This window comes from Apus apus, chromosome 10, assembly GCF_020740795.1.
Source record: "Apus apus isolate bApuApu2 chromosome 10, bApuApu2.pri.cur, whole genome shotgun sequence".
Taxonomy (NCBI): Eukaryota; Metazoa; Chordata; class Aves; order Apodiformes; family Apodidae; genus Apus; species Apus apus.
Genome location: NC_067291.1, coordinates 721,782 through 746,326, shown reverse-complemented (window position 1 = coordinate 746,326; position 24,545 = coordinate 721,782). Strand labels below are relative to the sequence as shown.

Below are 24,545 nucleotides of genomic sequence, written 5' to 3'. Positions count from 1 at the left end.
CTCCCACATCCACCACTCATTAATTTGTTGACCTGACCTAACCCACCACCAAGCCTTTAATATTAGCTAGATATAAATAACTGCATCTTAGCAGAAGGAAGACTAAGACACTAACTTTGATTGCAAAAAATAAACAGGCAGGATCACATGCCTACCAGCTGGGAATAAATACTTGATTATTTGGGAGGTTTAGGTTGGATATCAGGAAAAGGTTTTTCACCCAGAAAGTGGTTGAGCACTGGAACTAGCTCCCCAGGGCAGTGGTCACAGCACCAGGCCTGCCTGAGTTCAAGAAGCATTTGGATGATGCTCTCAGGCACATGGGGTGATTCTTGGGGTGCCCTACACAAGGACAGGAGTTGGACTGGATGATCCTGATGGGTCCCTTCCAACTCAGCATATTCTATGATTTGCTAATTAGCAGTAGATGGTAAGAACTATGCCTAGCAGTCAGCAGATCAGCAGTGAAGGACACATTAAGGCTGTTCTCAAAACATGGAAAGCAGCAGGGCCAAAAGGGGAAAAGTTAGGTAGATTTTGCTGGCTTTTTGCCAAAAACAAATACACTGACACCTGGAAAAGAGCTGGGCAGGAAGCTCACTTGAAGTCAAGATCCTGCTTACACTCAGTAATTTGCAAATGCCTCCCTGAATACACACCACAGCTGACATCTATGTTCCTTCTGCTTAACTAGAGAAAGGGAGTCAGCTTTTATGCTGGCACTGCACTTGGGCACTGCTCACAGTGGTATTTACCGTCTGACACCTAGGTAGAAGAACAAAAATTACAATACTGCTGCTTGCAAAAAGCATCTGATATCCCTTTCAATTCCCTTAACTCATGAGAAGCCCATACATTTCAAATATAGCAAGTGCTACAACTAGTTCTAGGTCTCAATCGTGTCTTTTCAAAAGCAGACTAGGAAACCAAACTTGGAGTTACCTCTTAGGGAGCCCAACCGCCATCTCAGCAGGTGTGAAGGTTCAACACGCCCAGCAGGCTGCTGAAACCCATGTGTCCTTCTGATACATAACAGGAACTATATTTTGTTAACAGCAAAATATGGAAGACTTCAAAACTGATGCCAGTGGTCTTTGCAATGAAAGGGAACAGAGCTGTGCCTCCAATAAGACAAGGAAGTGAAAAAAATTCAAAAAAAGGTGAATAAGTTCAGTCAGTGTCTACTTGCAACACAGGTAGATAGTGAAATTAAATTATTTAAATCTTTTGACTCATCCATGACAGAGTCCTGCTTATTCTAAACTGAATTCCATTATGTAAAGTTTTCATTGCTGTCGCAATAACTTACTTGAGTTATTCCTGACAGGGAGCTCAACCATTCCCAGTGGAAGCAAGCACTCCATATCACCTGGCTGAGTGACATCTCAGCTTGAGCACACAGAGACATCCCAGCCTCACCAAGGATGCTCTCCAAGATAACCTCATCTTATCCTTTCAACAACAGCCTCTGATCCTGAACCCCTGACCTGTCCAAAGCCTGAAACCCCAATGAGGAAAAGCCCACCCACGGAGTATTTACTTTTCACTTCAAGATGATTTAACCTTCCATCTCCCCTAACAACAGCTGCAGATACTGCAGAAGAAACAGTAGCCTGGAAGAAAGTGTGTGAATCTGGGAGAAACAAGCACACGTTTTAAAGCAAAACATCTGCTTTTCACTGTTTTTATCTCAGAGGAAAGGAAGAGAGCTTCCTGTGGACCACATGCAGAAGGCACCCAACAAAGCAGGACCGAGCAACGGTCAGGGTGGCACGAGTTCCGAGAGGATGGAAATGGAGCAGCCACCTCCATTAGACACTGAGTTACGATAAATATTTAAAAGTGGGATTTTCAAGTCTTCCTACCTTATCAAGAGAGGCTTTAAGGAGCACTCTGATCCCAGTCTGTCCAAGGAGCTTCTACACAGCACTCGCTCACCTTGCATCTTCCTCCGAAAGGCACCCGCATCACATGGTGTATGTTACTATATCACGGTGCACTTTACTCATATTTAGAATGGGGATTTTTCCCAAGGATCCCTTTATGGAATACATGAGTCACACAGTTGACATTCTTCTAGCATCTGCACAAGGAATTTTTCCACTTCCAAACTCCTCCTAAGTTAAGACAAATGCCATTTGGGATTACTTCTTTTAGACTTATTAGACACAGTCAAGTTTCACACTTCCAGGATCCAATCCCAGCCTGGCTCGTGCAATAACACTTTAAAAATTCCCATCCATTCCAGTAAGTTCTCTTGCAAGATCCCTTTGATTCACATCCAAGATGAGTTTCTTCAGTTCTCCATACACTTTTGAAGAAAAGGGTAACCAAGCTCTGTTACAGCACTTGCCTCTGCCAGTCTTCACAGCACAGAGGACTTGCTCGACATTCCCCCACTAACTACACTGGTTTATTAAATCATTAACAGACTTAATGTATTGCTCTTTAGAACAGCCTTCTCAGCTGAGACTCCTCCTCAAGCCCAAGCCCAAGCCAGTAACCCAAATGCAGGCATCAGAGATCCTTGTTTCCTACCTGATAGATTCAGAAAGCTTGCCACACCCTCAAGTGACACCTCTGGCCCTCTAAGGAGAAGAAGAGACACCTTCCAAAAAAAGCCCACTCATTTCCATTCATCAAAGCCTCTGCTGCTCAAGAGTTTTTGTAGACTTTAGGTTCTTTGCAGCTTCTGGTTATCTCTTGTGGATCTCCTCCTCCATGTACGAACTCCTTTTAGCAGAGACCAACAATCCACACATGTCCCAAAAGTTGGGAAGATGCTTGCAGTTTGGAACTTGCACCAGCATGAAAAAGATCTTTGGAGAAAAACCCAAGTGTGTTCTCTGTAAGATGGAGCAACCAAAGAGCTGCAGCAGCCATCAGCAGGAATTCCTGCCAGTTTCTTCCAAGTGTGCTTATCAGACCAGTTTATGAATGAGTCTAACCCTTTATAGCAACAGGAGAAAACCAACCAAACAATACCTGGAGAACTTTGTGCCAGGTTAGAGAGTCAGGGCAGCTCAGGAACAGGTTTGACAAGCACCAGCAGCAGTACATGGGAAAGGCAGGACCAAAACCTCCCCTTTTGGACACAGCAGTCACCATCATAGCCTTGTAAGCTTTTAACACTCATTTCAATACCAAGCAAGGTAGGGAAACACCAACTTTCATGTTTAAGCACAGAACTACATCAACAGCTCCTCAAACATGCTAAGAAGACTACTGGTTTAATAGTCCTGTTTCTGACAAAAACTAAATTTTTAGCAGGCACTGGTCCGAAAGCTACAAAACTAAAATAACAACCCATAGTTGACCAGCCATGACATGAACATGAGCAAAACAGCAGCAGGGAAGTTTTGTGATGATCTCTATATATACTTCATGTAATTAGTGTGACACAGAGCAGGACCTCATTATGTGCATGCCTCTCTCCTGGCTGTCCCTGCCCTGTTCTGGGCCATCAGCCCATCACTGCCTGCAGGGAACGCCCGGCTGCCTGCTGGTCACAATCCCACACCAGGAAAGCTGAAGAGAAGCATTATGAATAAACACCTCCTCCCACTTGCTCCAGAAAAAGGTGGAATTTCAAGAATTTTTTCCCTTTTAAAGGGACCAACAATTTCATACTCAACCACTTTCTTCAACCTTCATTTCTCATTTTTATTTGCCTGGTTTCAGTTTTACCTATGCCACCTTGAAACACACAAACATGTTCTAGAGCAAATCTCCGTTGACTATCTACAGCGTGGGAGACCTGTAGGTACACACAGTGTGCTGAGAAACAGCTTAAAAAAAATCCCCTCCTGTAAGTATTCCTAAACCAAATTCCAAAGCTCTACAGAAATCTTGCCTCCCCACCCTGCCCCAATATTCTGGAAAGGCAGGGAGTTCAGAACAATGGAGATATTGACAGGAGAAATGCCCTCCTGCTGTTCTGTCTCCATCCATGACGATGGCAGATGCTCCAGGGAGCAATCAGCTTCTGTAGTCTGCTCGAGCACCCACAACCACTGGATTACAGATGTTAGTACAGACACGCCTGCCCAGTCCCACCAGTATTCATTTCATGGACCATGGCTTTGTCTAACCACTCTCTGAATGCATCTAAACCATCAGAATCATAGAATGGTTAGAATTGGAACGGACCTTAAAGATCATCAAGCTCCAACCCCCCTGCATGGGCAGGGACACCTCCCACCAGACCAAGTTGCTCCAAGCCCCATCCAAACTGGCTTTGAACGCTTTCACAGATGGGGCAGCCACAGCTTCTCTTCGCAGCCTGGACCAGGGTCTCACCACCCTCACAGGAAAGAATTTCTTCCTGAGCTTCTAGGAGTTTGTAACTCCTAGAACAAGATGCAGCCAATCGTTGCTTGCTTTTTAAAGAAATCCTTCCACTCCTAAGAGGCTCAGACTCCCCAGGACAGGCAGCTGCTCCTCTGCCCTCCTGTTTGCCAGCTTTGCTGACGATGCAATCACCAGAAACACACAACAGATGGAGTCACACACTCACCGACTGAAACTCCCTCAGCATATTACTCAACGACCCTGCTCCCGAATCAGATTAGTATTTCAGCCCTCCAAAAAAACCACCACAACACGTACTGCCTGTAGCAAGCAAGAGACCAGTATGCCAACAATAACCAAGTCAATGCCAGGGAGATAAATTCCGATGGTCCCAACTGGCAGGCCGTGCTCATGCAAAACAAAAAAAAGAAAAGGGGTTTGCCCACTCACCTGAAGAAGTTTCTTTCACAAGCCAAAAAAACCACCTCACTCACTCCACTACTAAACACCAGCAGGCACAGCAGACACTGGAAAATCCTGCTCGGCTTCCCAGGAACAACTTTTCCCATTCGGCTGGCAGTGTGCTACCAACTTCAGAGAAGCCTGGCATTTCTTGAGGATGGCAGAAGAATTCCAGAAGCCTGAGAAGACACTGAAGGCATCTTCACTAAGCTTGCAGGATGAGTTATGTATTTAATTAGAAAGCAGCCGTAACAAAAAGCTGCTACAGTTGAACTTGGCGGATAAGTCTCACTTCACACAAGGAGACAAACCCACGCAACAAGGCAGATGCCAGAACTGTCCACCTCTGTGCACTGTCTCACACACACACTAAAAACTTCTCCCAGGAGCTGGAGCAAAGTGCTCTTTTGTACAAATAACCCTACCTGGAAGGCCAGCATCACCACTAACACCGCTAGGAAACTGCATCTATATGCAGCCACTTCGATTGAAACATCTGGTTTCAAACCCTAACCCTCAGCATAGCTGTCAATTAGTAGTGTTCATTACCAAGGAACCTCCTCCACACACCAAGTGGCATCTGTGTTCTCTGAAGGCCTAACAACCACCAGCGAGGACCTCTTTGTGCCTTTAGATCACTTGTAGATGGAGTTAATCACTGCCAGCCATGGTAATGGGAGCGTCAGCTGACAATGCAACACAAAAAGCTCGTCATAGAACCAGAGAATCCCAGACTGGTTTGGGTTGGAGAGGACCTTAAAGATCATCCAGTCCCAACCCCCCTGCATGGGCAGGGACACCTCCCACTAGACCAGGCTGCTCCAAGCCCCATCCAACCTGCCCTTCCAACACTTCCAGGGACGGGGCAGCCACAGCTTCTCTGGGCAACCTGGGCCAGGCTCTCACCACCCTCAGAGTGAAGAATTTCCTCCTCATGTCTCACCTCAATCTCCCTTCTTCCAGTTTTAATCCATTTCCCCTTGTCCTCTCACTTCCTGCCCTTGTCAAAAGCCCCTCCCCAGCTTTCCTGGAACACCTTCAGGCACTGGAAGGTGCTCTAAGATCGCCCTGGAGCCTTCTCTTCTCCAGGCTGAACAACTCCTCTCTCAGCTTTTCAGCATCACTAAGCACCAAAGCTCCATCCACCACAGAAAACCAGCCTTTATGTTTTGATACAGATACAAGTAGAAAAAGTCCTTGTAACACAAGGTCATGCTTAGCTTGCTAGAAGACTAAATTTAGCCACCTGTGCCTCAGGCAAGTCTATTCGTCAGGGGAAGCTCAGATACTGGTGTTGAGCACTGGTCCGCAGATAAATCCCTTCGAAGACCTGACTCCATTTAATTGCAAATGATCTCAAAGCTACTAACAGGGATCTCAGTCTCAATTAATCCAAGAGGAGACACATTTGAATACCACAACCTACCATTGAGGCTGTTGAAGGTTGGTCTGCTCGAGTGGCAGATGATGCAAACTATTACTACACTCCACCTTACAGCTGGCAAGAGAGGAGCTCAAGAAGATTTAACAGATGGGGTTTCAGCACAAGTGTATTTTTGAACACCTCCTGAGCAAGCAAATTTCCTCCTCTTACACGCCTGGTGCTACAGTTGAAACATGCTACAAATGAGTGGATCAACAGGAGCACGGGGATTATTCCAAGCTTTTGTAAATGTTAGCAGAGACTGATTGAACAGTCTGTGAAGACAAGCCTTGGTTTACCAAGAGGTGTCACAATGAACAGTTTTGTAAAACATTTACTAGTTTTCCAAGCCAAAAAGATGGTGATGACTCAGATTCCTCAGCTGTGTGGGGTCTGGGGAGCAGCCACGAGCTCATCACTGCACTCAACTGAGGTTCAACGTCCAGGACCACTGCAAGTGTTCAGCAGAACCTCCCCGCAGGAAAAACCAAAAAGTCAAAGAATTTGGTTTCAAGACACTGCTGGGGAATTTCTACACTATCTGCTTCAGCCCTGCAGGCCTTCAGAAAGTACAATGGACCTATTTTGGTGCAAGAAACCCAAACAGGAGTATTAGCTCATCAGGCAAACAAACCAAGGATTACAGAGATGACTGCACCAAGTCCAAAGGAGCACAAGGTTTCATGCAGTAGATGTTGAGTATACACTGTCCAACTAGACACTGGTAAGTCTAACTCCATCCCTTTGAGCAAAGAGCCAGTAACACAGAAGGTTGCCTGAACATCTGAATCTCACCTCACACGCAGCTGCCTTTAAAGCTGAGCCTGCCCATGCAGCACCCCCACCCAGGAGGGTGCCAAGACCCCCAAGTCCCTCTGCCCGCCTGCTGCGAGCCAAACCCCTGAACTATCACCACAGCCAGCAAATCATCCCCAAAACCTCACCTTGGATCACGCTGCCTGCCTAATGTCGAAGCACTCAGTTTTCTGTGGAGACCAGAGAGAACAGAACAAGTAGTTCCAAAACACCGGGCTCCCCATCACGGATCTGGACAAGTGAAGGCACTCCGGCACGCGCGGCAACTGCTAACATTTAGAAATTATAAAAAACACCCAGTATCACGGCTGTATCCAGTAAAACTAGACAAAAACAAAGCTGGGAGCCTAATATCAGTTTTGGATCTTCCCCACTGAACTACAAACGTCAGCAGAGATCTTCTCCCCACAGAAGGGGAGATCAGTCTGACTCAGATTTGCCGTCTGAGGAGTTGCATCTCCCACCAGTAAAGCCTCCATGCTGCCAACACTGTGCAGAGCACCTGCAGGGTTAGGAACCTGCGAAAACCTCCCCAAACAGAGCACAGCTGGGAACCAGTATCAGATGCCAAAGTGGCTGCAGGCCTGGGCTCAGCTGCAGGATGATCAACCAGAGAACCCCAACGACCCCCAGGCCATCTAACCTGGCATGGACACTCAGCCAGCTGGGGTAGTCCATGGCCAGCAAAACGGGCTCGTAACCATGGAGCAAGTATTTCTCACGGTGGGGAAGAACCTCACTGTCTGGTAGCTGCACACACAGCACTTAGATAGAAATAACATTTTCAAACTAAGGAGTTACTTAACACATGCCTTGCCACAATCCCTCCCAGTGCAACCCAATGTGTGTGACCTGCTACTGCAGCCCTGCCAAAAAGGGACAGCAAGAACAAGACTTCATGAGCCTCCTAAAGTATGAGACCTTTGAAGTCTAACTTGGACTTGAAAAGAGACAATTATGAAGAATGTGGTCTCTGCTTCATTAAAATAAGATGTTACAGGTTCTTAAGTTTCATTTGGCCATTGAAGCTTGCTCTTTTAAGATCTAGGAAATAAAAAACAGCTGTAGAAATCAGCTTTGCACCTCACCAAGAAGGACAGTTACAAGGTACCTAAGGACAGCCAGACAGGCCAAAATGGGACTGCTAAAGGACTTTCCAGGAGGCAACTTGTACCAGACTTCAAATAAGTTAAATCGTCTCACTAGACTTGACAGAATTGGCACTGCCAATGGAACAGTATTACAAGCTGCATTTTGGAGGACTTCCTCTCATTTGTTTTTAATGGACCTAAATAAGCAGAAGTCAGGAATTTTGAGCCATGAGGAATGAAAGCTTGAAGACCCAGGAAGCCCAACATGCTTGGGATTGCTACTGTTCAGATACTCACCTAACGAACTTGAGCCAAGAGTAGTAATAACTCAATTCATGTGCCACTTCTTACTATGAGAAAGAGTGGACAGATGCAGACAGATTTCCTTCAGGTCAGTTTTCCTGCAGTGAGCTCTTCAGCAACATGAAGGAAGAAAAATAACCACAGCTGGATCTACCCTCTGACACATCTCAGGAGTGAACGAGCAGCAGCTAGCAAAAGAACACCAAGTTTGGTTTGTTATTCCTACAAGCACAACGTCGCCCACATCGCGGGTGCAGCAAAGGTAAGGAGTTCATAAAAACACATGCAGATTTTAACCTCCTAAGCACAACGTTTTCTGCTACCTTGGATGAGTTAAATTACAAGTCCCCAGCAAATCACCAAGATGGAAGTGATCACATTTTGCAGCACTGAATAAACACCTACAAGAAGCACACCCTTCAGAAGGGTTTGCTTCAGAGTTCAACTAGTTTTCTCCTCCAACTTCACTTGCCTAGCCTCGTCCCTACTGAAGGATAATGATTTTGTGTGCGTTGGAAAAAAGGAGGAACTCCAGGAGAAGGGAATTCCAGAGTTTTCCTGGCACCATCACAAACTCACCAACTTATCAATGGACACTCAAGCACACCTGTAGGCCAGCATCCACCCAGGATATTTAATAAATGATGTGGCCTCCTCTAATGTACCATGCATAATATGGCCAGCTCATCTGGGGAGACTACAGAAGCACAGCAGCTTTGGGAAAACCAACTGCAGGTTCAAGACTGGAAAGAAACCTTCACTTCTTTGTAAACAGCTGGAATTTTCCCAGGCTAAAGGAATGTCATCATATAATCATAAGAAAAAGAAAAAAAAAGGAGCAGCAGAGCAGAGGCAGTCAGGAAAAGAGTTTTCCTGTCTCTCCACTGAATATCCCCAATTCCTGCATTAACTGCCAGGAGTAGCAGATCCAAGCTATTCAATTGTCTTTCCCAAAGCAGAAACTGTGAGGCTCATCTTCGGGGTGGAACTGCTGTCAACTCTTCAGGCTATTCAGTTATTATCCCAAAGAGATTTGCTCACAGGCAAGCAAACCAAAACAGCAAATTCAGAGAGGTAAGAGACACATACCCATTTCAGAAAGTGAGGCTGCTCTAAATAGATCTTACAGGGAGGAACAATGTCTCAAAAAGCTAGGAGAAAATGGTGGTAATCCCACAATGATTGTGTCTCATTTTAGAAGCTGGCAAAACCAACAATAAGTCATCTTTTAAAAGGTAGGTAGTGTCTGGTGAACCAGAAATCAGATATTGATTGGAAATTAAACAGGTGTTTTAGAAAGGAGTTAAAATAACTCCTCCCTGTATCAAAATATAAAGGTCAAGGGGGGTTAATATGGAATATAGTGATGAAGGAGGCACAAGTCTGAGATTTTATCTCTGTAGAATCACAGAATGGCTTGAGTTTGAAGGGACCTGTAAAGGTCAACTCCCTGCCTGGGCAGAGACATCTTTCACTAGGACCAGGTTGCCCAAAGTCCCATCCAACCTGACCTTGAACACTTGTGGGCATCCACAATGTCTCCCAACAACCTGTTCCAGTGTCTCACCACCCACATCGTAAAACCATTCTTCCTTCTGGCCAATCTAACCCTTTGCTCTTTCAGTTTGAAGCCATCAGCCCTTGTCCTGCCACTGCAGGTCTTGGTAAAAAGTCTCTCTCCATCTTCATTATAAGTCCGTTTTATATATTGAAGGCCCCAATAAGGTCTCCCTGAAGCCTTCTCTTCTCCAGGCTAAACACCCCCAACTCTCCCAGCCTGCCTCCAGAGCAGAGCTGCTCCAGCCCTTGGATCATTTCCATGGCCACCTCTGGACCTGCTCTATACAACAGAAGGATGTTTCTGGAGGCAAAATGCAGGCTGAGAACAGGAAGGCAATGACCAAGAGCTGCATGACAATACCTCAAATAATTGCTCCCACACTCAGGCTTGGATTCATTAGGAACTGAGAAGATTTTTGGACAACTGGAAGCCTGTACACGAACAAGGACTGAATTAATCAAAGTAGCACCAGTACGCTGGCACTTGCAATCAAGATCAATGACTGACACTTCAGAAGAGGAGCAGAGAAACCAGCAGAAACAGAGGACCTTGTATCTGAGGATAATGCAGCTTTTTGGGGAGTGAAGCTGATTCATAAGAACTTCATCTCCTCAAAAACTCCTACAGATGAGACAAGAATTGGCCATGTAATAATCACAAGCTAGAAAAATCAATACAGTACAAGCAAAATGAGCTGGAAAGAGAAAACCAAGGTACAAGTGTGCTTCTTCACACGTACTGGAAGTCTGGAAGTAAGATGGTAAAATTCAGATGTCTCTAATTAAAGTGCTAATATGGATGTAGCAGGTTCATTCAAAATAGACTGGAGGGCCAACAAGTCAATGTCCAAGTCATTAAAGTAGATGAAGGGGAGGCAACCTTTTAGAGGACCTCAGCTTTCTTTAGCACACACCACCATCTGAGAAACCCAAGTTTACTGTGTCAGCAAGAAATCATAGAATGGTTTGAGTTTGAAGGGACCTTAAAGCTCATCTATTTCCAACCTCTCTGCATGGGCAGGGACACCTCCCACCAGCCCAGGTTGCTCCAAGCCCCATCCAACCTGCCCTTCAACACTGCCAGGGATGGGGCAGCCACAGCTTCCCTGGGCAACCTGGGCCAGGGTCTCACCACCCTTACGGTGAATAATTTCTTCCTGATGTCTAATCTAAATCTCCCCTCTTCCAGTTTTGATCCATTCCCCCTTGTCCTCACTTCCTGCCCTTGTCCCCCAAGTGCCTCCCCAGCTTTCCTGGAGCCCCTCCAGGCACTGGAAGGTGCTCTAAGGTCTCCCTGGAGCCTCCTCTTCTCCAGGCTGAACACCCCAACTCCCTCAGTCTGTCTCCAGAGCAGAGCTGCTCCAGCTCTTGGATCATCTTCATGGCTTCCTCTGGACTCACTCCAACAACTCCAGATCCTCCTTACATTGGGGGCTCCAGAACTGGACACAATGCTCCAGGTGGGCTGTCATGAAAGCACAGTAGAGGGGTAGAATCACCTCCCTTGACCTACTAGACAGATACTAAACACCCTATAAATCAGAATTCCAAGCTTACACCAGAGAACTGTAGTCTGACCAGCCAAGCAGTGATGGCAACTGTCACCAGGTGGTTGTACAAGCCAAAAACGCGGCATTAAACTGAGACTCCAAATGCCTGCACATGAGCCAAGTCAAGAGAGAACACCCAGCCTGAAGTCTCAAATACCAGAGAGCTGCTCCTCCCTGGCAGGCTGAGAAGTACCAGTACCAGTTCCTGCCTTCACCTTGAATGGTGGCTGCAGCATCGTGTGAACCCCTGCTGTGCCATCTGTCCAGGCCAGAGAAGAAACAAAAGCCAATTCAGGTGGTAGGGCAAGGCTAAATGTTGAAGAGGGAAAGTAAATACAAACTAGTGAGGTTTTAGGACAAGAGGAAGTGGCCTCAAGTTGTGCCAGAGGAGGGTCAGACTGGATATTAGGAACAATTTATTTACTGAGTGATCAAGCACTGGCACAGGCTGCCCAGGGCAGCAGTGGAGCCATCATCCCTGGAGGTGTTAAAAAACCATGTAGATGTGGCACTTCAGGATGTGGTTTAGTTGGCATGGTGCTGTTGGGTCTCAGAGGTCTTTTCCAAACTTAATGATTCCATTATTCTATAGTCTGCATGTGTGTATATATATATATATATATATATATATATATGGGATACAGAAGTCCCATAGTTTATTATTGGGTTAAATAATCATCACACAGTGTCTCCCAAAAGTTAAAATTGTGTTTTACACACAATGGGCTGTGCTTGGCCACCTCCACTCCCCCTGCTGGACCCCAGTACAGTGAGCAAAGCAAATAAGGCTTCAGGTGGCAAAGGACCACTCAGAAGCCAAGGCAACAGCTTCACCTCACATATAACATCACCCAGGAGGAAAAGTCCCCCAAACAGCTTCTTGGTTAAAGCTGCACCACAGCACCCGAACAGCACTTGCATGAACTTCCACAGAGCCATTGAGGCATCTGAGCAACCACAAACCAGGCAGCCAGGCCAGAAACAAGAGTTGTCCTAAAGAACTGACTAAGCGGACGCAGAGCTAATTATATTTTCAAAAATGAAGTCACGTCTCTGAAGTCAGTTGGAGGTTATTGTCTCTTTTTTCTTTCCTTCTTCCTTCAGCAGGAGATGCAGCACATGCACAAGGCAGCTGGCAGACCTCCCTGACAAACAAAGCAGGTATTCTATACGACAAGATCCTGCACCAAAGCTCTCTGGGAAACACAGGATAAAAGGAAAAATCCTTGACATGGGTAAATAACTGATTAAAAAAAGAAGATATGGAAGAGGGAAGAAAGGTATCACAAGTCAGTTTAGTAGGGAAGGAGACTCGCCAGAGGACTCTGCTCTGCTCAACTACACTGAGATGACAACTGCTACTCTGAATAATTCCACAGGATCAGTAAATAAGAGCAATGACTTCTGAGGAATTGCAGTAAAATCTCGTGATACGAGTGGGTGACACAATCCAAAGCACAGCACATCAGGAACAACCACCCTAACTTCAACTGCAAAAAACATGACAGACTGAATTCCAGCTGAATAAGAGAACATAACAGTGGGGCCACAGCAGAGAATTCCACCCAATCCGTAGCTCGATGGTTTTTCTGTCACTAACAACCAAGCAGAACATCAACACAGCCAGTAATACAGAACAAAATACAAATCCAGAGCACCTGGCGTTTTCTGAAGAGGCAGCTGCATCATAAATCTCACCTGCTGATCTGATCAGCACCTCTGCCAACCTCACCCTCCCTTGCCTGTGCCACCCCTCCTGCAATCCCCATCTCAAGGGGGCTGGAGTGGAGCTGGCAATGACATGAAGAGCAAGGAGAGATGTGAAAAGGGCAGTCTGAACATAGGAGGACAATTCTGTCCAGCCAAGAGAACACCAGGAATGGAAAAAGCAGTTTCCTAAAAGTGTAAACGTCACGGAGAAAGGGAAGAAGCAATTTGTTCTGAATTTGTTTCTTGCTAGTTTTTTTGGACACTCATTCTGGTTTTCTGCCTCTTCATGTGCAGATCACATAATAACTAGTCTACACACCCAGTGTCCCACATTGTCACCCTCTGTGCAAGGCAGTGAATCAAGCTGATTCAAAGGAAGAGAAGAAATCCATGGAAGAGAAGTGTGAAGGTTACTAAATTCAAGCACCTGGCTCAGGCAGGTCATAAACTGCTGGAGAGATAAAAATAAAGCAATACTTTCCCAGCTTAGATGTGCTGTATTTGTGTCCTCCCCTCCCCCAGGCATCTGCTACTGGTTACTAATGAGCAGGACACTGGGCCAGATGGATTCCTGGTTTCATCTGGTAGCACTTTTTAAGGCAGGATACAGGCTGGCATCTGTTAACCTGAAAACACACACCAGCTGATTGCTTCAGAGCTGGAAACGAGTTTAAAAACCACAAAAAGGGGGGACAACCTCAGTGTAAGGAAGGCAGCAAGTGACTGTGGACTAGGTCCTGCTTATGATCTTGCCAGCTCCTAACTCCCACCATGGTGGAGCTCTAGGAACCTGCTTGCTTGATCACTCCCACCACAACATCTTCCATCAGCAATGATGGCTTAAAAAGTCCAATTGCTGTCCATACAGAATCCCTGAATCATCGCAGAATTCCAGAACGTTAGGGGTTGGAAGGGACCTCTGAAGATCATTGAGTCCAACCCCCCTGCCAGAGCAGGACCCGGGCAGATCACTCAGAGAGGCATCGAGACAGGTCTGGAAAGTCTCCAGAGAAGGAGACTCCACAACCTCTCTGGGCAGCCTGTCCCAGGGCTCTGTCACCCTCACAGGAAAGAAGTTCTTCCTCATGTTGAGCTGGAACTTCCTGGGCTCCAGTTTGAATCCATTGCCCCTCGTCCTGTCACAGGGCACAAGTGACAAGAGCTTGTCCTGCCTTCTTGATGCCCTCATGTATTGATAGACATTAATTAGATCCCACAGATTAAAAACTCCTATTGAAGATTAAGATTAATGGACTGGCGTGAGGCAGGGTCAAACACTTCTGACTTCACAAGAAAGGGTATCAGCTTGTCACTTAAGCCACCAACCTGATGGAGCCGTGAAGGATAAAGACACAATGACCTGCAGCACCACACAGCATCCCAGAGAGACCTCCCCTGCCATCCTGTGCCCTGCTCCAGTCAGGGGCAGTCAGGGCAGGTTGCTCTAAGCAAACATGTCCACAAAGAGCTCAACAGAGAACCTGGAGAAGAGTAGCTGTGAGGTTGGAGAAGAAGCCAACAGTTGAGCACTTTCTGAAAGCACCAAAGAGAGGAGCTGGTTTTAAACTGGGCAACAACTGGCACAAACACAGAGCAGTACCTACAGGCCAAAAATAGAGTCATCATGAGAATCTGGTGCAAGTTTACAACCACCTTGGCTACAGGATGCAGCTTTCCATATGAGAAATACAGCAAGAAGCCTAGATTGGTCTAAACTGACAAGGACTTTAGGCCAGCACTGGAAAATCAACTGCTCTAGACTTTCAGAGCGAAGCAGAGAGCTGCACCTCATCTTACACACAGCCCAGCAGCTCTTCAAAATACAAAAGACACCAGCTGGACACTGGTGAGGCCAGAAAAAGCTATTCCAGGGCAGATACTAGAGAAAGTTTCAGTACTTATGCAAGGCATAAGTGCAAAGTCCTGATTTTATCAAGCCAATAGTCTAAAATAGCACTGGAGTTGGCAACAGCTCTGCCAAAAGGCTGTGGTACCAGCTGTGCTAGGGTTGCACTACCCCAGCAGCCAGAGCTTCAATATGGGGAACAGAGTTTTGCCTGGCCAGTTCTCACCACGATCCTCCATGCTTCCTAAAACATAAGGTTTTTTAAAAGTAAGAATATATTTTATTCCCTAGACACCAAGGTTTTTAAATTCCTTTCTTATCTGATTCCACCTTGCCAGCTGTCACCTTGCCCGTACAGGAACTCTTGCCCATATTTATCATTTCATAGAATGGTTTGGGCTGGAAGGGACCTTAAATATCACCTAGATCCAACCCCCCTGCACGGGCAGGGACACCTCCCACCAGCCCAGGTTGCTCCAAGCCCCATCCAACCTGCCCTTCAACACTGCCAGGGATGGGGCAGCCACAGCTTCCCTGGGCAACCTGGGCCAGGCTCTCACCACCCTCACGGTGAATAATTTCTTCCTGATGTCTAATCTAAATCTCCCCTCTTCCAGTTTTGATCCATTCCCCCTTGTCCTCACTTCCTGCCCTTGTCCCCCAAGTGCCTCCCCAGCTTTCCTGGAGCCCCTTCAAGCACCGGAGGTGCTCTAAGGTCTCCCTGGAGCCTTCTCTTCTCCAGGCTGAACACCCCAACTCCCTCAGTCTGTCTCCAGAGCAGAGCTGCTCCAGCCCTTGGATCATCTTCATGGCTTCCTCTGGACTCACTCCAACAACTCCAGATCCTCCTTACATTGGGGGCTCCAGAACTGGACACAATGCTCCAGGTGGGCTGTCATGAAAGCACAGTAGAGGGGTAGAATCACCTCCCTTGACCTACTAGACAGATACCAAACACCCTATAAATCAGAATTCCAAGCTTACACCAGAGAACTGTGGTCTCACCAGCCAAGCAGTGATGGCTAATCTAAATCTCCCCTCTTCCAGTTTTGATCCATTCCCCCATGTCCCCTCACTCTCTGCCCTCGTCCCAAGCCCCTCCCAGCTTCCTGGAGCTCCTGCAGGTACTGGATGGTGCTCTAAGGTCTCCCTGGAGCCTTCTCTTCTCCAGGCTGAACACCCCCAACCCTCCAGCTCATCCTTGCCTCAAAGAGCTCTAGTGTCAGCCCAGCTTCACCTGGAGAAGACCACTCCATGCATCTCTTTACAACAGTGACAAAATAAAACCCAAACTCTCCTATCAGGAACATTTCATTCCAAAACTTCAGCAACTGGCAGGCAGTGAGGAATCCCCCATGGCTTTTGCAGCCTGAGGACAGCAACCTCCCAACTCGTAACTCAAAGGGGCTCTTTGTTTTTTTTGGAATGCGTTTGTGGGAAAGTGCTACTAATATTTGATAAGAGCTTCTCAAGGGGAACAGAGCTCAGTTCACCGACCATCCTCTCCCAGCAGGGATGGAGTTACCACCACAGTGCTACAGCAGGGATGTGGAGAAGTTGGTTTATGGAGGTAAATCACAGACAGGAGCTGAGAGAAGGAAGAAGTGAAGAACTTGGGGAGTGGCAGCATATGCTGGTTACACATCTGCATGAGGTCACTGATAAAAAAAAAAGAAATCAAGTCTGAGATCACACCCATGACATTGTGACTGAGGCCAGGCCACTGCCACCCCAGAAAGGAGAACGGGGGAAGGTGGAAACTCCAGATGGTGTCAGGACAAAAGAGGCAGCAGATGCTAATGCCAGCTGGGACTCGGGGCATGACACTTCAATGGCTGTTGAGAAGGGGTGAAGAGGATGGTCAGCAGCAAAGGGATGGGTTGGGAAGACACCAACCCCAGGGGTAACGTGGACAAGACAACAACCCCAGCCCTGGTTTCACGCTGCACCAAACAGCAGAGACACAAGTTTCCCAGAGAAAGGGGAACACCCAACTTCTTCACGCAAACGAGCTGTAGATACATCGAGAGTTACACACGGTGCTTTGTTTCCCTTCGACCTGGGAACTCGACCGGGTTCAAAAGGAGCTCCCAAACCGCTCGCCCAAACCTTCTTCTCTGACCGGCACCTGAGAAGCCAAGGACCGAACCTCAACCCACGGCACGTCTGTCCACTCGCACCCCTTGCCCCCCTCCCACCCTCCGGCCCCATCAGCCGGCAACGGGCGGGCTCGGACCAGAGCAAACCCCCGGCGCCCGCGGGGCTCCCGAAACCCTCACAAAGCCGCTTCCCCCGCCCCAGGGCCGGGCAGGACCCGCGCAGCCCAGCTGGGCCGACAGCCGGGCTCCCGGGGGAGACGCTCGAGCAGCCCCGCGACCCCCGCCCTGCCCCGGCCCCGCCGCTCCCGCCCCCGGCAGCCGCCCGGCCGCGCCGCTGCGGCCCCGGGAGAGCGAACGGGCCGGGCCGGGGAGCCCGGCGAGCACCGCCGCCCCCCCCGCGGCGGCCCCGCTGCCCCTACCTGTGCCGGGCCGGGCGGGCTGGGCCGGGCGGGCTGGGCCGGCCCCGCCGCTGCGATCCCCGCGCGGCTCCTCCCTCCGCCGCGCTCCACGGGGCGGGCCCCGACCCGGAAGCGCTCGGCCCCGCGCCCCGCCCCGCCGCCAGCACCGCCCTATGGCAGCAGCGCCCCCGCGCCGCCCGCAACCGCTTCCGGGGCGCCGTGGCGGCGGGTTCGCCCTGGCAACCGCATTCCGTTGCTAGGCGGAAGTGGAGCGGGAGCGGCGGGCGGGCCCCGCGGGGCTGCGGGGCTGCGGGGCTGCGGGGCTGCGGGCCCGGCCGGGGCTGCGGGGCTGCGGGGCTGCGGGCGGGGCAGCGAGCGCGGCGTGCCCGGGGCTCAGCCCCCGCCCCGCCGCCCCGGCTGTGAGGGGGGGTGGGGGGGGGGGGGGAAGCGGCCCTAAAAAGGGGAAAACGTCCTCAGAAATCTGGTGGGAAAGGAGCGATCCCGCCGCTCGGCGAGGGGCCGCTTCTGGCTTCCGATCCGCCCCTCAGGCAGCACCTGGGAAATTCCTCGCGGCAAGGGCTGCAAAGGGGGAGAAACAGCCTGAAACAGCTCGTGGAATCGCGGGGTGGTTTGGGTTGGAAAAGACCTTCAAGATCGTCCAGTCCCAACCCCTGCACGGGCAGGGACACCTCCCCCCAGCCCAGGCTGCTCCAAGCCCCATCCAACCTGCCCTTCAACACTGCCAGGGATGGGGCAGCCACAGCTTCCCTGGGCAACTGTCACAGAAACGAATTTCTTCCTGATATCTCACGTAACTCTCCCCTCTTCCAGTGTTCATCCATCCCCCTTGTCCTCTCCCTCCCTGCCCTTGTCCCAAGTCCCTCCCCAGCTTTCCTGGAGCCCCTTCAGGCACTGGAAGGTGCTCTCAGGTCTCCCTGGAGCCTTCTCTTCTCCAGGCTGAACATGCCCAACTCTCCCAGCCTGTCTCCAGAGCAGAGCTGCTCCTGCCCTCGGATCATCTGGACTCTCTCCAACAGCTCCATGTCCTTCTTATGTTGGGGGCTCCACAACTGGACACTCCAGGTGGGGTCTCAGCAGAGCAGAGCAGAGGGGACAATCCCCTCCCTGGCCCTGCTGCCCACGCTGCTTTTGCTGCAGCCCAGGGCACAGGTGGTCTCTGGGCTCCAGCGCACAGTGCTGGCTCATGTTGAGCTTCTCATCAACCATCACCCCCAAGTCCTTCTCCTCAGGGCTGTTCCAAATCCATTCTCTCCCCAACCTGTATTTGTGTTTGGGATTGCACCAACCCAGGTGCAGGACCTTGCACTTGGCCTTGTTGAACTTTGTGCAGTTTGTCATGTCCTTCTCAAAACTCCAAATTTCCCAATTTTCAGTAGCCACCCAAGAAACGTGACAGGACAGGAGCAGAAACCCACCAGGAGCAAGAACACAACATTTTCTAAATTCATGTTTTTCCTGCAGTATTGAAAACCTTCATCCCCAGTGTGTCTCTGACCTGGGGACAACCTCAACAACCCACTCACAGCTTGTCAGCACATGGTCTCCACCACAAATGAGCCACTAGTTAATTTGTAAAAATCACCTGGAAAATGTGCTTAGATGCAGAATTGAGGCATGATCTCTTTTCTTTGGTACCTTGTATTCCTGAGGACAGGCTGGTGTGTTTTGCTCTGGTCCCTTAACAAAGCTGAAACTAAAACCCACTTTTTGGAAAACTTGCTAATATTTAAAATGTGCCAGTTTGCTTACTTTTTCTTTTAAGATGTAGGTGCAGTCTGCCTGCTCAATGACAATATTATACCTTTTAAGTCATCAACATTAATATCAAAACCAGATAATCCTAATCCAGCCTGTCCTGCCATCATCCGATCTAATGAGGCTGAGCCCTGAGCTCTGGGCTGAGCTTGTTTTGCACTTTTTGTCTCTTTGTGATCTCACTAATGAAAAACCCCACAACATGAACACAGTCTTTTTAACAAGGAGGTGTCGTGGTTTTGGGCCCAACAGGACAACCAAGACCCAGCCCCGGGGCCTCACTCAGCCCCCCCCTCACACCCCCCTGGGGTGGGGAGGACAAACCCAACCAGAAGCTCCTGGGTTGAGACCAAGGACAAGGAGGGTTCTTCACTGATTGAGGTCCCGGGCAAAACAGACTCAAGTTGGGGAAAAGGAACAATTTCATTTCACACTCATCCAACACCCCCAGGACACAGAGCAGGGCTTGCAGATGTTCCCCCCCCTCCCTTCTTCCCTCCCAAATCCCTTTGTTCCCAGTTTCTCTCCCTCCTTCCCCCCAGCAGCACAGGGGGATGGGGATGGGGTTTAGAATCAGGTCACAGGCTGGTGGTTCCTGCTGCTCCTTCTTCCTCAGGGAGAAGGATTCCTCACAGTCCTGCCCTGCTCCCCACGGGGTCCCTCCACTGGATCCTCACCCCAGCACTGCCTTTCACCTCTGGGCTCAGCTCTTTTCTAACTGCTCTCAGTTCTTTCCTATGTTCATGGCAGAGGTTCATCTTTTGTCGCTCTAATGGCTCCTTGGCTGGTTTTGGAGCAGGGAGAGCTTCTCATCTTCTCACAGGAGCCCCTCTGGAGCCCTTTCCCTACTACCAAAAAAAAAACCCAAACCAGCATGGGAGGAATTGGTAGGATTTCACCCAGGAACCTCGTGGTGTTCCGGAGCAGGACGCACAACCCCAGCAGGCTCAGGGGCAGCCTCGTCCCTCATATGTTGAAATACATTTCATTGTTTGGAGTGAATTTGTACCATGGTCTAAATTCTCCCCATTTCTGTTCTGGACCAGCCAGGAGCTCCCAAGGAGTATCTTAATTCTGAATAATTATTGTCAGACTATTTTAGTTTGAATCATTCTTTTGGTGATGTTAAACACGTGGGTTTTTGTTAGCCCTGTGATGATGCTCTGGGAGTTTCCCAGGAGCCTGGCCCACGTGTTGGAAGATGTATGGGGTGGAGAGAGCTCACAGCCGACCCAGGGACATCTTGGTGGGTTTGGACCACCCTTTACCAGCTGACACTCAGCTCTGCATCCTCAGCCAGGACAGCTGAGAAGCCAGACTGATTCCTGAGTGCCTGATTCGGAAGAGAAAAGAAACGTCCCGCTTCGTGCAGAGTCTGTGGTTGGGATGAAGCAGGACGGCCAGCAGGAGCTGGTGGGCAAGACAATACCCCTTTGTCTGGGGCAGCAGGAAGGACAATGAAGCTCCTGTTGAGGATCAGGCACAGGGAGGCACCACCCCAGCACAAGGGCTGGAGCAGCGTGGGCAGAGGGGACACACAGGACACAAGCAGCAAAGCAACCTCGTATCTTTTTGGGTAGCACTGGTTGTGAGTGTGCAGAGAGAAAAAAAACAAAAAAACAAACCAAAACAAAATCAGAGCAAAAAGAAAGATTAAAAGAGTGCTTTTTTTGTAGTAAAATGAGAGCAAGCACAGGAGCAACCATGTCAAGTGAGAAGGTACCAGGGTCTTGTCCTTTTCTCTCTTGATGGAAACAGCCCCTGTAATCATCTGAGCAGGAACATACATGACCAGGCTGAATCTTTACTGAAATTAATGGTCCTCCTGTGTCCAGGGTGTCCTGGTCAGCTCCCTCAGCACAAGCAAACAGCATCTGAGCTCAAAACTGCTGTGCCTGCAGCCAGGAGCCTTGATTTTGAGGAGTGGGGTGCAAAAAAAACCAGTGGGATGAAGGGGACATCATATGTGCCACAGCACAGCATCATCTGGTAACGGGAGGGGGGAGGGTTTGGGAAAGCCCTCAAGAGTCAGGAAAAGATATACAATCCCCTCATCTGGTGGCCCTTTCCCCCCTCCCCTCTGTCTGTGTCCCCGCCGCAGGGACATCTGCTCTTCCCGCCCAACACCTGCCCCCGGCTGGCCCTAGTGGGAGGGATGGAGGAGATCCTGCCTCCCTGCCTGGCCGGAGCCTCCAGGGATGTTCAATCTGTCGTGTTTCAGACACCAGAGGAGAAGGGCTTTGCTGGGTAAAGCTTGAAAATGCTCTGGAACAGCAGGAGTTTGTTATCACATGTTATTAAGGAGGGAAAAGCAAACAACCCCTTATACCTTGGACGTTCCATGGGATGGAACAGGATGGGGTCCATCCCACCCCACCTTCCAAGACAACAGTTTTGCCCCCTAAGACTTTAACTTCAACATATTACACCCTTGGGATTTCTTATATTCTAAATACCTGTATCTGCTCCCCTAAATGCTTTGGCCATCCCACGGGGATCCAGCCCTTTTCCTACAGGAGAAACCTTGCTCCTGCTGGCCTGCTCGATGGACCAAGAGCCCTCAAGGAGCTGGGACCAGTGAGGTCCATTCAACATTCCCCTGGAAATGTTTGGGTGCCCTCAGCCTGGGTCAGAAGGATCTCCTGGACCTTTCTGGTGTGGGTGGGCATCCTGGATGAGGCTGAACAGGGCAGTTTAATCCTCATTAGTGCTCTCGGGGCTGCGATGTTCTCAAGATCAGGGGCCTGAAAATTAATCCGAACTATGGGCAGAAAACACCAGGTGTTAGATATGGGAGGAGATAATCTGCTGGGGAAGTGGGTTCCCATCCCTGCCTGTCCAGAGCAGGGTTTAAACAAGCCATGGTGGTTGCACTGGTGAAACAATGGGTGATTTTGCTGGTTACTCCATTTCTGTGGAGACCATTACTGAGCGAGATAACCACGACTCTCAGGAAATAAAGAGTGAATTCAGTCTTTCATCCATATGCTTATACATTTCCCTCATGTCACCTAAATAAATAGATGGGAGGAGGGCCAAAGGAGCAGGTCCCTGGTCACTGGCACCATCCGGTGTTTGGAGCTGGAGATGCTGCTGACATCTATTGTCAGCTCCGGTTATTTATACATTTTAAAGTGGATGTTTATGAGCATGTAAACACATTGAGATGAATAAATTGGTCAGTGCAGGGTCACAACAGTGTGTCTTACCCTTTCTGGCAGGTCTCAGCTTGCTCCTATTTTCTAATTTACAAATTAAACTGAAAACCCTAATTCCCGAGCTCGTTCCAGAGCGCTGGGCTTAAGCTGGTTTTGTGTTCCCCTCTTTGATTCCCTTGTTCAAAAATCAGGGAGTTGCAGTGTTCCTAAGGGTTTAACAAAAAAGCACATTGTTATGAAATAATTCTTCACATTTACAAGAAATCAGTGCAAAATTGAACTTTAGAGGAATCACAGTAACTATAACAGCTGGGTTTCCAGCCAATTGTACCCCTGAAGAGGTTCTCCAGGCTATACCTTTAGCCCCAAGATGCCAGAAATCCCTGTTACATGGTATAACATCACACCACGGGCAGGGACACGACCACTTTATCCTTGTCTAAAATCTATTCTCAATGCTTTATGTGACCCTGCTTTACTATGCTAAACTTTGCTAGTAATTCTAGTGCTGGATTGAAGTCGTTGTGGCCATAGAAGTGAGTAAGACCCATGGCTTCTTTTCCATAAGACCCCACTGACTTTTTCATCTGAATTACCCCCAAAGTGCCGTGGCTCCCTTGGCCCTTCACAAGAACAAGTTTGATTTATTTTTCGCAGTTTCCCATTCTCTGAGTTTTCTGGGTTTTGATTCCTTAGAAAAACCCAGTTTGTTTTAACTAAATTTCACCTCGAAATCATAGTGAGTGATCTCTGCCCTTCCAACTCACTGGTGTCTTTTCAAATCCAGTTTTCCCACCTTTGGATCAAGAGGTCATGATTAACAGTTTTTACTTTAATAAAGACACAACATGGATGTGTTTTCAGGATGCTTCAGTGTATTAGAAAACTGAGGATCTGCTTTAGAGCAGAACAAGCACAATCACACAAGTCTCAGGCAACGACAAGGCAATCAAAAGAGAAAAGCTGCACAGGATGCAGGAGTCACTGAGGAGCACAAGGAAACCCGGATTAAAATTAATACAGTGACTTACACTGAATGTTAAACTTCAAAATGTGTGTATTAATTTCACTGTGATTTTTCCACAATGTTCTCACAGTCAGTCCCACTTCTAGTTCTGCAAGAGCTGTAACAAACGGTAAAAACTCTATCCAAATATGCAAAGCCCAGCTGGAGTACAGGAGACACGTACTTCATCATTACAGCTGGGGTCAGATCATGTCCACTCCTCTTAGGAGAACTCACCATCTTCTGCAGGATATGGTGGCAGGGGCCGAGCTCTGTAAAAAGTGTTATCAATTCAAAAGAGTTAGCAGAACTCTACCAACTCTTGCTTGAAAGGCTAAAAAAGCCCTTTTCCTGGAGGCTGGGTGACCTGAATGGTTTTAATCAGCCCCAGACTGCACTGTGAGGCATTAGGACTGACAGAAGCTACTGCATCCTAAGTGGTAGAAGCCTGGACTGAGCAGCACATACCTGCTGTTCCCACAGGAAAGCCTGCTGCAGGGCAGAAACATCACATCCAACACATCCTTGGAGGGGCAACGGGTACAAACTGGAACATGGGAAGTTCCCTTTAAACATAAAAAAAAACTTCCTTACAACGAGAGTGACAAGGCCCTGGGCCAGGCTGCGCAGGGAGGGTGTGGAGTCTCCATCTCTGGAGGTATCCAAACCCCACCTGGATGCAGTCCTGGGCGAAGTGCCCCAAGTTATCCTACTTCAGTGGGACAGCTGGACTAGATGATCTCTAGATCCCTTCCAACTCTAACAACCCTGTGATTCTGTAACATTCTCTGCTGTTCTCACCCCAGAGGGCCACGGGCAGGTCCCACACCACTTCTGGGAAGCTGAAAACCTGTCTCCCATTTCACTCCTGAGTTTCAAGCTGACTAACTTACCCGAGTGACCAAAACCCGAGGCTGTGCCGCTGAGCCAGCACCTCCCAGGATGTGCTGGGAACCTGTAAATCCAAGGCTGAGAAGAAACCTGCCCTTAAACCTGCTCCCCAGAAAGCTCCTGCAGGGCGGGCTGGGTCCCCCGGCGGGGAATGGGGGGTCCGGGG

General features: G+C 48.8%; 1 protein-coding gene across 5 annotated transcripts in view; it reads right to left on the bottom strand.

The window, feature by feature from the left end:
- The window catches only part of CSNK1G1 (casein kinase 1 gamma 1), a 107,013-nt gene extending 89,353 nt beyond the window's left edge, over positions 1-17,660 (bottom strand). For 3 of the 5 annotated variants that reach the window (XM_051628758.1, XM_051628762.1, XM_051628760.1), the window contains exon 1: positions 17,570-17,660. The gene's annotated coding sequence lies outside the window, so the exon portion shown is untranslated. Of the gene's footprint in view, positions 1-8,379; positions 8,448-17,569 lie in introns of those variants that run through there. The other 2 variants (XM_051628761.1, XM_051628759.1) reach the window with 2 other exon arrangements.
- Between the last annotated feature and the right edge of the window lie 6,885 nt (positions 17,661-24,545).